Source organism: Sceloporus occidentalis, unplaced genomic scaffold, assembly GCF_023333645.1.
Source record: "Sceloporus occidentalis isolate IW3139 unplaced genomic scaffold, rSceOcc1.0.p SCAF_7, whole genome shotgun sequence".
Lineage (NCBI taxonomy): Eukaryota > Metazoa > Chordata > Lepidosauria > Squamata > Phrynosomatidae > Sceloporus > Sceloporus occidentalis.
The window spans coordinates 77,921,016-77,933,061 of record NW_028316987.1 but is presented as its reverse complement, the minus strand read 5'-3'; the positions used below and the strand labels follow the sequence as shown (position 1 = coordinate 77,933,061).

At 43.1% G+C, this 12,046-nt stretch overlaps 1 protein-coding gene across 3 annotated transcripts in view; it reads left to right on the top strand.

The window, feature by feature from the left end:
- Positions 1 to 12,046, top strand: part of LOC149310001 (mitogen-activated protein kinase kinase kinase 8-like) — a 39,533-nt gene that overhangs the window by 4,634 nt on the left and 22,853 nt on the right. For 2 of the 3 annotated variants that reach the window (XM_089531439.1, XM_089531436.1), the window contains exon 2: positions 829 to 934. The gene's annotated coding sequence lies outside the window, so the exon portion shown is untranslated. Of the gene's footprint in view, positions 1 to 828; positions 935 to 5,057; positions 5,196 to 12,046 lie in introns of those variants that run through there. The other variant, XM_089531438.1, reaches the window with a different exon arrangement.

Sequence of the window (12,046 nt, the reverse complement as noted above, 5' to 3'; positions counted from 1 at the left end):
TGGCAGAAAACATTTTTCTGCCAAGGGCCACAAGTGATCTTGGTATGGGGGCTTCATACCAAAACAGTCAGAGGCAAAAGTTCCACCCTTTCCCTAACATTCCCCATCTACAGTGAATGGATTTGGCATATAAATATATATGCCACAATAACATGAAAGAATGTGGATAAGGCTATCATGGGGTTTTCTTGGCAAAATTTGTTCAGAGGAAGTTTGCTATTGCCTTCATCTTGAGGCTGAGAACATGTGACTTATTATTTATTTTAGTTTTGGGAAATACTCTTATACCCCATTCCCGAGAAAGTTGTTGTTACATCCTCACTTATGGTGCTTTGAAAACATATTTGAATTATTTCAGTTGTCATTTTATAAGACTTTAACCTTGTTTCTAGCACAGATCTCAAGATTAGGTGATGGATAGAAAGCTGCAGGCCAGGGGAATCTCCTCAGTTGATTCCTTCCAGCACGTGCCATGGGATAAACTTTTCCATTATCCCCTCCCCTCTGGAGTAATTTTCCTATGGAATCTCGTGGCACTCCCTCATAAATCCTCCAAGAGGGCTTGAGAAAGAGACGCCTCTCCTTCCTGTGAGGTTGCCCTGTAAGAGCAAGGGTGTCATTAAAATTAATTATGAGCTTAAGCATGCTAATAACTCTGGCCAGTTTTTAAAAATAATGACACCTGAAGGTTTAGGTGTCACACAGTAGTGAAGGAGACTGTGTTCTTTCAGTTGAGCCTACTTGCTTCCACCTTTTGGACACCTTAATTGCTGTTCCTTTATATTCCTCCCAAGAGCCACTCCTGATAACTTCCTTTGCTTGTTTCAGCTTTCATACTCTTCCTCTGTACGGATCTCTTGAAGGAGTAACAGGTTGAAAGAGAGTGAGAGAAGCTCTGTGAGAGATGAATTACATGGACTCCATCTTTGAGAAGGTAAGCCTGGGACAACAAAGCTGCTGTGGTGAGAGAAATAAAATAAAGAGACATTATTTGGGAGAGGGATGAGTTCTGTAATGGGGACTGAAGAACAGCACATGTATCTTTTACTTGATTTATTTAAAATGTTTCACTGCCACCCTTGATCATTGAAGGGTAGTGTACAATAGAACAAATTAATAATATAAAGATCTAGTACAGTGCAATGACACCAACAACTGTGAGAAAGGTAATAAAAATTTCAAGTGTCAAGCATTTAAGTGAGAAAGACAGACTCAGAGCTTATATAAATGAAAATGCCTGGGTGAAAGAAGGGCTATGTCTAACCACAAATATTGCAAATTAGTTGTGAGGTGTTGTCCTTTAGAGATGTCATTTGTAAAGATTAACCTTGCAAAAAATGTTTCTGCCTGGTTTAGCCTTTCCCACCGTTCCATTTCTCTAAGTCCAAGCTCTTAATAATGTCAGTATACTTCACCAGAACTTCTTGAGGACAATGGTTGGTGGATAGTTGACATCAGTTTATTTTGGACTAAAGCTTGACTTAGGTTCAAAACCCTGCATGGTCACTGGGGATGAAGTCAAACATATTTGGAGGGCTTCTATACACACTGACTCAGAGGTAAGCCCCACTGAATGAAATATTACTCATTTATAATTAGATACAGTATACACTGGACTGAACTGTTAGGGGATGGAGTTGACCAGTAAGTCTATGAATGTTTGCTCAGAGGTAGGCATCACTGCATCATATTGTTGTATGTACTATATAGCATTGTGTATAGCAATGAAGCTTGATTTATCTCTGTGGTCAATCAGTGCCTCCCAAGGTGGTTGTGGGAATGGAATGGAAAGACTATGTATGTTTCCCTGGGCATCTTGGCAAAAAGGCAAGATAAAAATATAATACCTATTTGATTTGATAAGAATGCGAACAGGTTGCTGCAGAGGGAAAGAAAAGAAAGAGGGTTATTTCATCTTTGAGAGACCAGATAGATGACTTTGGATTTCCTTTAACTGTTACCTAGAAGCAGCCATTCCATCAGGTTACCTGAACTGTTTCAGTCCTTAAAAGAATCATAATTTCTAGAACTCGCACCATTTTTTTCCTCTCTCAGTCCTCCCCATACCTTTTACCTTTTGTGTCATGCATTTTAGATAACAATGCTGAGGACAGTGACTGCCTTACTGCTGTTTTATAAAATTATATTTAAACCATGCTGGAAGCTTTTTCAGCTGGAGGACATGGTAAAAACACTATAGATCAATAAATTCCTCAAAAAACATAGCAGCATCCCAGAAATCTTCATCAAAACTGTTCATCAAATATTTTCCATGGTCATACCAACAGAAGCTGTGCTTATGCATTCCTCTTTGTTTTCAGCCAGTTGTTTTGTATCCTACAACTGGGTCACAAGCTACTTTAAATGGAAGGCAATGGTGATGTTGTTAATTACCATGAAGTCAACTTTGATTTATGGCATCTTTATGAATGAGAAACCCCCAAGACACACTGTTGTCAATAACCCTGCTCAGGTCCTGGAGACTTAGAACAATCATGGCTTCCTTTGACTGAATGCCCACCTGTAATGCTATCTTCCTCTCTTCCTACTACCTCCCACTTTACCAAGCAGTATTGTCTTTTCTCATGATACAATCGAGACTCAGTTTGGTCATTTCAGCTTCTAGGGAGAGTTCAGGCTTGATTTCCTCTTGGATCCATTTTTTTTTTGTTGGTCATTTTGGTAATATAGTGGTCCCTTGCTATCCGCCAGGGTTTGGTTCCAGGACCCCCCTGTGGATACCAAAGTCCGTTGATGTTCAAGTCCCATTATATACAATGGCAGAGTAAAATTGTGTCCTTATATAAGATAGCAAAATCAACACTTGCCTATTGGAAATTATTTGTAATTTAGGTATTTTCATGCCGTGGATGCTTGAATCCGTGGATAAGGAGGTCTAGCTGTATTATCTAGTTATATATTTTAAGAAGAGAAATAAAACTATGGAAAGGTCAGGAAAGCAGGAGAAAGAGAGGTGAAGAAGCATACAGGCAGCCTCCGTATCCACAGGTTCTTTATCCATGGATTCGAGCATCCATGCCTTGAAAATAATCAAAAATTATATACAGCAAACCTCGATTTTGCCATTTTATGTAAGGGGCACCATTTTACTATCCACTGTATTTAATGGGACTTGAACATCCATGGATTTTGGTTTCGATAGGGGCGTTCAGGGACCAAACTCCTGAGTATATCACGGATCCACTGTACTTAGTGAGAGAACATAGAGAGAAGAAATGTAGGTTGATACATGTACCTGGCATTCTGCCATTGTTCTGGTGTGCTCTTGTCTGGGATGATAAAAAGGCATAGCTACCATGAGGAACCGTGGGTGGCTAGTGTGACTGGAAAGTATCTATCATCTCTTCTGTTTGGTTTCATTCAGACTCTGCACAGTGGTTCTCATTTGAGGGAGGAGTGCTCCAGATGTTGTTAGGCATCACCCCTTAGAAACCCCAGCCAACATAACAACATACTAGTGAAGGAGTCTAGCAGTTGAACACCAGCAAACTGGGAGCCTTCCTGAGCTAGAACATGGATGCCGTGCTGTCAAGTACCATGATGAAAACTAGCAAAGTTCCATATGAAAGAATAGCCAAAGAAGGCAGATGGTAACAAAGGTCCAAAACACAGTGCAGAAATAATCCAATCTGAGTATCACACAGAGGCAAATCCGGTGAAGAAACGGGATTTTAAAATCTGCTATACACCCGCAAACTCAGGTTATTTCTCAGACGCATTGGCGGAAAGAGAAATAACACGGAAATAACCTGAATGGAAAGCCGACAAAATCCACTCCTTTCTAATTTTGGAATTTCCCAAAAGTAAAAAGGAGCAGGTTTTGTCAGCTTTCCGTTTGGGTTATTTTCATGTTATTTCTCTTTCATGCAAGCATTGTCTGAAAAACAACCCGCATTTGTGGGTTTTGCCTATTTTCTGTTCAGGTTAACCCCAAACATCATGTAAAAAACAACCCGCAAAAGCGGGTTGTTTTGACTTTAAATCTAGTTTCTGCATGGGATTTGTCTGTGATAAACTCCTGAGACCACTTTAACTGCCTTAGCTTAGTGCTAGAGAATCCTGGGAATTGTAGTTGACTGTGGCACCAGAGCTCTCTGACAGGGAAGACTAAAGGTCTCACAAAACTAGATTCCCAGAATTCCCTACTATTGAGCGAGGGCAATTAAAGTGGTCTCAAACTGGATTATTTCTGCAGTGTGTTTTGGACCATGGTTAGAGTCACAGGCCAAACCGGCTTATTGCTCCAGTTTGGATGCAGCCAGAGTTGGAAGAAGCCACAAGGGCCATCCAGTCCAACCCCATTCTGCCCTGCAGGAAATCTAAATCAAAGCATCCCCGACAGATGGACATCCAGCCTCTGCTTAAAGACCTCCAGGAAAGGAGACTCCACCATTTTCCAAGGCAACTATTCCTCTATCAAACAGCCCTTACTGTCAGGAAGTTCCTCCTAATGTTGAGGTGGGATCTCTTTCCTTGTAGTTTGCATCCATTGCTCCTTGCCTTATTCTCTGGAGCAGCAGAAAACAAGCTTGCTCCTTCCTCAATATGGCGCCCCTCCAAATGTTTACACAGGCCTATCATATCCCCTCTTCTTCACCTTCTCTTCTCCAGCTCCAGTGCACACTGTGGAAACAATTCCAGTCTGAGACTCTGGCTCAATGCTTTTGGGGGAATTTGGGGGGTGATTTGTAGTTTTATGAGCTGTTCAGCCTTCTGTGTCAGAGAGAGAGAGCTCTGTCTGGGGGCCTCAGCAATCTTACAGTTCCCAGGATTCCCTAGCCCTGAGGCAGGCAAGGCAGTTGAATCTGAAAGTGGGTTGTTTTATTTCTGCAGTGTGTTTTGGATGGACCAAGAGAGAGAGAAGGGGCTTTCCCGCTGCTTTTCCCCTTCGAAAAAGGAGCAAATGGAAAGGAAGCGAGGCCCGCCCGCCCGCCCGCCTCAGTCAGTGAACTCATGGCCGGCCCTCCTCCTCTCGGCCTCATGACTAGGGCTCCTCCTCTCCTTCAGCTCGGGCTTTCCCAGTCCCTTCAGCCGCCTCGCCTGCCTCCTCAGAGACACCGGGGAGGAAGGCAGCGAAGCCTGGCTCTCCTGACTGGCTTTCCCCGACCAACCCTCTTTCCTCCTCCTCAGCTGAGACCCTGACTTCGGGGGCAGCCCCAAGAAGAGAAGGAAGAGTAAGTAAGCCTGACATTTTCGACCCCTCGCAGAAGAGAGACCGGGGTCCAAAGCCCACTGGCACAGCTTTCGAATCTACTCCTTTTTTGAACTGTGGTGCCCAGAACTGGACGCAGTACTATTCCATTTGGGGCCTGACCAAAGGAGAATGGAGTGGCGCTATTAATGTATGTACTTCCTTCCATCTTCTATTAATGCAGCCTAGAATCGTATTGGCCTTTTTAGCTGCAGCATCACACCCTTGGCTCAGGTTAATTTCATTTCAGGTGAGGCCTGACCAAAGCAGAATGGAGTGGCCCCGTTACTTCCCTCAGTCTAGGCCAGTGGTTCTCAGCCTTTGGCTCTCCTAATGTTTTGGACTTCAACTCCCAGAAGTCCCAACCAGCTGATCAGGAGTTCTGGGAGCTGAAGTCTAAAATGCCTGGAGGATCCCAAGGTTGAGAACCACTGATCTAGACATTATGCTTCTCTCGACGCAGCCTAGAATCGCGTCAGCCTTTTTAGCTGCCGCATCACACTGTTGGCTCAGGTTCATTTCATTTCAGGTGAGGCCTGACCAAAGCAGAATAGAGTACTATTATTACTTCCCTCACACTAGACACTATACTTCTATTAATGCAGTCTAGAATCACATCAGCCTTTTTAGCTGCTGCATCACACTGTTGACTCAGGTTCAACTTGTTATCTGCTAGGACTCCTAGATCCCTTGCGCATGTAGTTTTCTTAAGCCAGATCAAGGGAAGTAATAGTGCTGCTCTATTTTTGTGTTGGTGAGGCCTCACCTGGAATACCTTGTCCAGTTCTGGGCACCACAATTCAAAAAGGATGTTGAGAAGTTGGAGTTTGTCCAGAGGAGGGTGACCAAAATGGTGAAAGCTCTGGAAACCATACGCTGTGAGGGAGCAGATTATGTGTAGCCTGGAAAAGCAAAGGTTAAGAGGTGATATGATTGCCCTGTTTTAAGTATTTGAAGGGGTGTCCTATTAAGGATGAAGCAAGCTTGTTCTCTGCTGCTCCAAAGATTTGGAAAAGGAGCAGTGGATGCAAACTACAGGAAAAGAGATTCCACCTAAACATTAGGAAGATGGTAAGAGTTGTTCGACAGTGTAGCATGCTCCTTTGGAGTATGGTGAAGTCTTCTTCTTTGGAGGTCTTTAAGCAGGCTGCATGGCCATCTATCGTGGCTGCTTTGATTGTGAGTTCCTGCATGGCAGAATGGGGTTGGACTGAATGGCCCTTGTGGTTTCTTCCAGCTCTAGGATTCTAGGATTCTATGATTTTGACCCACCACAGAAGAGAGCAATATGGTTTGAGTTTTTTACCTGTTGAGACCAGAGTTCAAATCTCTGCTTGGTTATGGAAACCCTTTGGGTGACCTTGGCTAGTTACACTCTCTCAGCCTCAGGGGATGATCAGGGCAACCCCCCCTCCCCAAGAAACTTGTCAATAAAACCCCATGATAGGTTCTTGCCGTAAGTCAGAAAGGAGAAATAGCGGTTTGAGAGTTGGATTGTGACCCTGAAGAAAAGGGTTCAATTCCCAGTCCAGCCCAGAAACCCATTGGGTGAACTTTGCGCAAGACAAAGCCTCAGAGGATGTCAGTGGCAAACCTCCTCTGAACAAATCTTGCCAATAAAAAAACCATGATAGGTTCACCTTTGAGTTGCCATAAGTTGGAAGCAACTTCAGGGCACACATCAACAGGAACAACAAAGCTGTATATTGCAACCTCTAGGTCTCCTTGAGATCTTTTGGAAAGATCTTCTGTAAAGTAGGTGGAGAGTATGACCTACTGTCTAGTAGGTCATACTCTCCACCTTTGTGTAGAAGTTTCAAGGCATTTTTCCCACTCACAGTGTCACAGCCAGAATTGTTTGGGATCAGAGTTTTTATGATGTTTATATCGATAGATTGGCATTGTTTATAAAACCTTGTACAAATAGCCCACAGCAGACTAGTAAGTATCTGCCTGCAGGACTGATTGCCTGTGTACTGTTTTTACAAAAGACTGCTTCTTGCATTTTTGTGTGTGTACAAATGATAGCTTGCTTGTGCAAAGCTGTATAGTGGGAGTGATTTTTATTTGGCTCAGGGTATCATCCTCCCCTTCCTGGGTAGAAACAAGTAATGTCAATAATACCTTGGCTGCATCTGCACTGCAGAAATAATCCAGTTTGACACCACTTTAACTGCCATACCTCAATGCTGTTGGATTCTGGGAACTGTAGTATGTTGTGGCACCAAGGTTTCCGGACAGAGAAGGCTAAATAGCTCACAAAACTAAAGTTCCCAAAATCTCATAGCTTTGAACCATGGCAGTTTAAGTGGTGTCAAACTGTATTATTTCTGCAGTGTGGATGGAGGCTTTGTCAGTAGTGTATTGCATCTGATGGACTATAAATCCAAAACACATTGCAGAAATAATCCAGTTTGAGACCACTTTAACTGCCCTGACTCAGTGGTAAGGAATTCTGGGAACTGTAGTTCTGTGAGATATTTAACCTTCTCTGTCAGAAAGCTCTAGTGGCAGATTAAGCAACAATTCCCAGGATTTTCCAGCACTGAGCCAGGACACTAAAAGCAGTCTCAAACTGGATTATTTCTGCAGTGTGTTTTGGACCATAATAAAAAAAAATAGCACTAAATAAAATCTCAGAGGTCTCAAGACTTTATTTTATTGCCTTTAACCTCTGTGGAACTAGAGGGGAAACAAAGAAAATGGAGAATATTTGTTTTGACAATAATTTTTAATAGCAGTGGCTGCTTAGGCTGAGTGTGCTTGAAAACTAAGGGTTTTATTTCTGTCTAAGTTGTATTGTCAACACACTCTGTTTCTCCTTCCTCTGCAACATCCATTCATTCTTCAAACTCTGAAGACAGGGACAAAACTGACTTTAGAGGTATGAATGCATTGCTAACAATCATATTAACATATTCTTGGAAGGAGAAGTGATGAGATGCAAGCCTCCAGATGTAGTTGGACAGCAACTCCCACCATTCTCTACAGTTGTCTATGTTGGAGGGCCACACATTCCTTTCAATGTAAATTGAGGTCATTTTGACAATGTCTGGTAAAAGCAAACAGTGGGGTTGGATGAAGACTAAGGTCCAAAACACACTGCAGAAATAATCCATTTTGAGACCGTTTTAAGTGCCCTGGCTTAGTGCTGGAGAATCCTGGGAACTGTAATTTGTTGTGGCACCAGAGCTGTCTGACAGAGAAGGCTATGTGCCTCACAAAACTACAGTTCCCAGAATTCCCTAATATTGAGCCAGAGTAGTTAAAGTGATCTCAAACTGGATTATTGTTTTGGACCCAAATTATGGTAGCAAAACTTCTTTGGCCCTGTCAAAATCAGTGAAACAGATTAGTTGTGACTAAACCTTTGCGGTAAGCTCTCTTTTGAGAATTTAGGGCAACTAATTTAGTCTTATTCCAATCCTGTGATCTTGATGATGCCATTAATATACACAAAAGATTACCAAATAACGTAGACACAAAGGACTTGTCCCTGCCCTGTGCAGAATACAGTGTTTCACTAGTTTCGGGAAACAAAAGAGGAAGGAAAAGAGAGGAACTGGAGATGGAAATACTGTATACTAAGCAAAAAACACAAGCGAATGCAATTTTACACACCTAGACTTCATTTCAGTGGACATTGAGGCAGACTACAGGGTTAAGCCTAAGCTTCAGGCAAAAGGAAAGTTTTGAGGAAAGAGTTGATAGGAGAGAAGCAGGTAGCAGGGAGAGAGCATGGAAAAGTTAGTTTTTTGGACCATTACCACCAGAATACCCCAGACAGCAAAACATAAGGGTAATAATCTCAACATTTTGGGACTTGCAATGAAAATTTATTTTCCTAAGCTTTGCATGTTAGAGCTCTTCGTGATGATTTGTAAACCTAAACGTGACTAGGATATGTGTGTGTGGTGGCACTTGGCTGTCTGTAGATCTGTAAAAATAATATGCAGAAGTTGTGGTTTTTCCCTTTTTCATTTAGCATTTTTCTTTGGGCTCTCCTATGAGGGATGTCACACTGTCAAAATTGAATGGGGCAACTGAAGGAGCGACTCTCCTGTGTGAACCAGAAAGTGAAAAGCACCCTTCTCAATATCTTTGGGAAATTTCCACAGGGGGATTTTCTGCTATTTGGAAAGCACAACAGTTAGCAGCACCTGTGCTGCTTCTTGCATATTTCCTTGCAACCTTTCTACATCCCCAAAGAAAACAAAAGAGCTTTATGAAGCTGTGCATGTGAACTGGTGTACCTTTCATATCTTTGCCCTCTAGAAGAGATCAGTGATTGAGGTCCTACTTTTGCATGAAGAAGATGCTAGGTTCAGTCTGAGGTGAATAACTTATGGCCCTGCAGATGTTGTGGGACTGCAGCTCATGCCAGTCCTAGCCAGCATAGTAAAAAATGAGGAATCTGTGGAGCTGCAGTCAAATAACATTTGGAGGAACTCGAGTTGCCTCCTCCCCATAACTTAAATGGATTGGGCAGGTCTGGATGGATTGAGCATTGGCCATGTTTTGTTGTTGTTGTTGTTGTTGTTGTTGACTGCTCTTGAGTTGACTTTGTCTCATGGTGACTCCATGGATGAGATCTCCAAGACCCTGTCCTCAGCCTCTTTGCTCAGGTCTTGCAGGCTCAAGCCCACGGCCTTCTTGATAGAGTCCATGTATCTGGCATGTTGCCTTCCTCTCTTTCTCATGCCCTCTGCCTTTCCTAGCATCATTGTCTTTTGTAATGATTCATGTCTTCTCATAATGTGGGCAAAGTACTACAGCCTCAATGTGGTCATCCTGGCTTCCAAGGAGAGTTCAGGCTTGATCTGTACTAGAACCCATTTGTTTGTCTTTTTGGATGTCCATCGTATCCTGAGCACTCTTCTCTAGGATCACTTCTCAACTGAGTTACTTTTCTATCTATCAGCCTTCTTCACTGTCCAGCTCTCACATTTGTACATGGCGATTGGAAATACTACGGCATGACTGATCCTCACTTTAGAGTTCAGAGTTATATCTTTGCACTTTAGGATCTTGTCCAGTTCTTTCATAGCTGCTCTTCCCAATCCTTCCCAATTCCAGTTTGTTGACTGAAGTCTCCATACTCCATTTACATTCAGAGAGTCCTCAGACAGACACTTGGAAAACACACTGATAAAAGTAGCCTGTAGGATACGTTTCTGTGGTGTACAGGTAGGTCTGAGAATAGGGACCTTGATACAACACTGGGAGGAAGTTGTACAATGAGGACCCCAGAAGACAATACACTGGCAGAGTTAGGCTGCTGCCACACTGCAGAATTAATGCAATTTGACACTGCTTTAACTGTCATGGCTCCATGGAATCCTGGAATTTGTAGTTTGTTGTGGCACCAGAGCTCTCTGATAGAGAAGGCTAAATATCTCACAAAATTACAAATCCAAGAATTCCATAGCATTGAATTATGGCAGTTGGCATTAATGCTGTGTCAAACTGCATTAATTCTACAGTATTGATGCAGCTTTAGAGTCCCAAGAAGCAAGCAGAATACAAATAAACCAACAAAGAGAAAATATCTGAGACGATGAGAAATGGTAATTTGTATCAACTATGTCGAGAGCTCTCTTTATCTTGTCAGCTTGCCTGGCTTTTACTCTTTGCACAGGGGCTTATGTCCAGAATCATCCTAAACCTGTTATCCACACTGCAGAAATAAAGCAGTTGAACACCACTTTAACTCATGCCTCCATCACGTGGAATCCTGGGATTTGTAGCCCGATCTTTCAGAGAGCTCTGGTGCCTCACCAAACTACAAATCCCAAGATTCTGTTGGATAGAGTCATGGCAGTTAAAGTGGTGTCAAACTGCTTTATTTCTGCAGTGTGTCTCCCCCCCCCCCTTCCTAGTCACTCTCTTACTACTTTCTTGCAAGTCTGGCAGCTAAGAAAGGCCTCAGACAAGCTGATGCACAAGTTCTGGATGAAAGCTCTTCCTTGCCTTGCAGCCTAAGTCCAAAGGAGAAACCTCTGCATCCCTTCTGCTATGTTGCATCTTCTCCCACGAATTTTCCTTCAGAACCCATCAGTTGTCTTTTATTGGCTTCATGGCTCCTGCCAGACCCCCAAGGCTTTAACTGAGGCCAGCAACTCAGTTGGCTCTCGTCACTCCTGAGGCCTAGGGGCTAGGACCTGGCAAGGTAGCACATCCAGTAAGTTCTACTCTGCCACAGAGCTGTAACCAAAAGGGTAACTTGCCTAATCTCTGGTCTGACCCAGGTATGACAGTAGAGAGTAGAGTCATAATTCTAGGCTAGCAAGAAGGACCATCTGCATTAGACAAAAGGCAACTTCTGATGTATATGTGCCCAGCTGGAAAGTAGGAATAGCATGGTCCAAAAACCTTTGCCATGCCATTTTGGGTGGAGTGGGTAAAAAAAACATGCTATGAAGCTCAGTCGCCACAGTATCATGCCTGTCTGGATGCCCCAATCCTGAATCACTGCTATGTTGATCGGATGATAGGAACATATTTCATAAATCAGGTTTGTGGAGAAATGTAGTAGGGAGGGGGAAAAAGCTTGCCACTAAACCAGGTCACATTTCTATCCAGTGGAGACACAACAGCAGGCAGGAGTCTCCCTGTTCCAGATAAAAGAATGCCTGGTCCCACCTCTCTTAATGGCTCCACTGGCCAGGCACTAGAGAGTTCATTGGTATAATGCATTTACAAACGCTGTGACTTTCCTGCCACCTCCTGTATTAGGCAATATCTGTATCGTTGAGCATCCTAATATGGTAGTTGGGCAATACATCCTTGACCATTACAGATGCTGCTGCCTTTGTCAACATAGCACTTGGTGGA